This window comes from Plectropomus leopardus, unplaced genomic scaffold (genome assembly GCF_008729295.1).
Source record: "Plectropomus leopardus isolate mb unplaced genomic scaffold, YSFRI_Pleo_2.0 unplaced_scaffold10879, whole genome shotgun sequence".
Lineage (NCBI taxonomy): Eukaryota > Metazoa > Chordata > Actinopteri > Perciformes > Serranidae > Plectropomus > Plectropomus leopardus.
Genome location: NW_024611483.1, coordinates 1 through 2,628, shown reverse-complemented (window position 1 = coordinate 2,628; position 2,628 = coordinate 1). Strand labels below are relative to the sequence as shown.

At 38.9% G+C, this 2,628-nt stretch overlaps 1 long non-coding RNA gene across 1 annotated transcript; it reads left to right on the top strand.

The window, feature by feature from the left end:
* The first annotated feature begins 692 nt into the window (after positions 1-692).
* On the top strand, positions 693-2,500 carry LOC121963323. Its single transcript, XR_006107227.1, has 4 exons — positions 693-789; positions 1,657-1,670; positions 1,924-1,957; positions 2,103-2,500. It is a non-coding gene; the product is annotated as an uncharacterized LOC121963323 (long non-coding RNA).
* Positions 2,501-2,628: the final 128 nt, after the last annotated feature.

Genomic DNA, 2,628 nt, shown 5'->3' with positions numbered 1-2,628 from the left:
ACACTTATTAATTAATTTTAAGTAAAGTAAGTAATTTAATGCTTTTTATTACCTTAAACCACAACATGGGTAATGCTAAGGCAAAGAGCAGTAACTATAATTTTAGTGGCTTATCTTTTCAGTATCAGTTTTCAATTGTTATCAGATTTAATTTGCATTTGTTTTATTTAATGATATAGTTAAAGTAGTATTGGTGAGAATTTTAAGTAACCCTCGGGTATTTTGTTGTAATATTCAGTTCATCAGGTGTGACCTTGGTTGAGATAACTTGATATCATCTTCATCCATGATCAGGCTATGGTCATTGTCACAGGATCAATTATTTTATTGTTGGCAGCATCCTCACACTCAAGTTTACCACTCTTTGTAATACAATTACTGCAGTTTTCTTGTTCTGATATAATGCCATACCTACGGGAACGCAAAGCAGAGCACAGTTACGGTTACTACATTGCATTAAGATTACATTACACTGCCTTCTGTTGGCTGTTTCTATAACAGAACAAGAAAAATGCTTTAACCAGAACATTTTTGTCACAAGCAAGAACAGATATCCAAAGGTTTATTTCAGTCGTAACTCTCATTTGAGCAAAATTGTAGTTACTGTGGTTAGCCTTTGTAGGGCAATATGGATAGTAATTTTTATAGTAGTAAAACTAGTCCCAATGGTTTCTTGTTTTTCACCTTTAGGACTAGACACGAGGCCCTGCAGAAACTTACCATCTTCTTTCAGCACAACAAAGATGACTTTGGTGACATCCCTGGAAGTGGCGAAGCAACACCTACAAAGTACAGTATTCTCTGATCCATGGCCTCAGATATTTCTCTGTAGAGTGCTCCAGGGATGATGCTTGTCTTTAGGCTGGCACAAAAGCTAGCATTGCCCTGGTTCCCTCGTCAAAAAGCCTATGGGATTTTTTCATTGGATTTTGTATCATTGCAGAAAAAAAGATCTGTGGCAAACAAACGTTTAGTCAGTGTCTGAGCTCCATCTAAATATCACATTTCACCACCCCAATGGATCCCCATGTACGCCAAAGTGCTCACAAAGTTTAATGTTTAATACCTCATCACGTCATTGGATCGCCGAATAGGTTGACGCCAGCTCAACTTTTGTTTGTAGTGTGTCACGCCCATCAGCAGCGTCAAGTGTCGGGTTTGTCACTTCATGTCACCGGCTTCCATTGAAAATGACTAGTAGCCTGTTGCTGTTTAGCTTATAGTGTGAACGCAGCATAAATGCCCCAACAAGGTTGTAAAATCGGGTTTGGCGTTCTCTAGTCTAACTTTGCGGCTTGATAGCAACCGCCATTATTAAGACACATAAAAGCTTCAGATTTCCCAAGTGGGGTGCTTACTAACGTATTTAATGTCATAGAGCAATACATGAAAGTCCCTTAGGCTTTTTGTCAACCACAGACATTATTTAAGGCTTCTAACCAAAAACGTGTTCAAAAAACACATTGACTTCAAGATGAGGGAACTGGGAGTACAAACATGCTAACTCTTTTCTGAGTTTTAGGTCTCATTCCTGCGCCACTCTTGTAAATTATGTTTGTAACTCCACTGATGCTGTCATATTTACAATCTGTAATCAGTGACTGTTAATGACATAAAAATGTTTGCTTCATTTTATCCACTCTATCCAATGCAAAGTGCTGAGCCGTCAAGTAAGTTTACAGAGTTTCATTTTTTTTCCATGACTCCACTGTTGTCGCCACTTGTGTCACTCTCACTGATAATGGTGAAGCTAAAAGGAGGGTACCCACAAATCTCTTTTAGGACTCTCTAGTCAGGTTGGCGTCTTGCCTGTAATGGAAAATCACTTGTAGGGTGCATTTATCTGATTGCTGTAACCTGGTGACACGGTGCAGAGACGGTTCAAAGTAAATGTGATGTTTGTATCTGCTCGTCTTTATCCAGACTTCTTGTGTGCTGTTGAGGAGCCTCCATATCCGTAAGTGTTGACAGGTTTCCTCCTAATCAGCGAGTGAAGCTTGCCTCTGTTTGATCTTTATTTATATTAGCACTCACAGATTGCACATCCAGTACTTCAGGTTGTTTGGCATTCTCCTCTTGAACTGTGGTGTGTTTTATGACAGTGAACAGGTGGTTGACTTCACAGAGCTGGAGCTTCTTCCTCCCCCGCCGCTGTATGCTGACACCTTCTGAACTTGAGCTGTGCTGTTCACTTTTTGGAACCGTGAAGAATATCTGCCATCGGGACCAGTGTGCCATGTGTTTGAAAATGTCTTTGGCTCCTGTACAGTGTAAAAAAGGAAACAATCATGAATGGAGCTGCTGATGTGACTGCATTATGATTCTGAGTTAACCCTTTTGTTTAATTTTGTTGTGCACATTTCACGTTGTGTTCTGCACTTTACTTTCCTCTGATGGTACTCTTCATGAAGCACAAATTGAATCTTTGCTCTTCATGCAAAGAACAATGACATGAAGTAGCCAACTGTTCACTTGTAGAGGCTTACATTTAAGGATTTGTTGGGGAATGTGTTCTTTTGAATTTGGATTTTCTTTTGATTCTGTTATATCTAATAAATATTTGTTATAATATTTAATATTTGTTTGATTTATTCTTTCAATGGCATTGTTTGTCCCTTAAATGAGGAA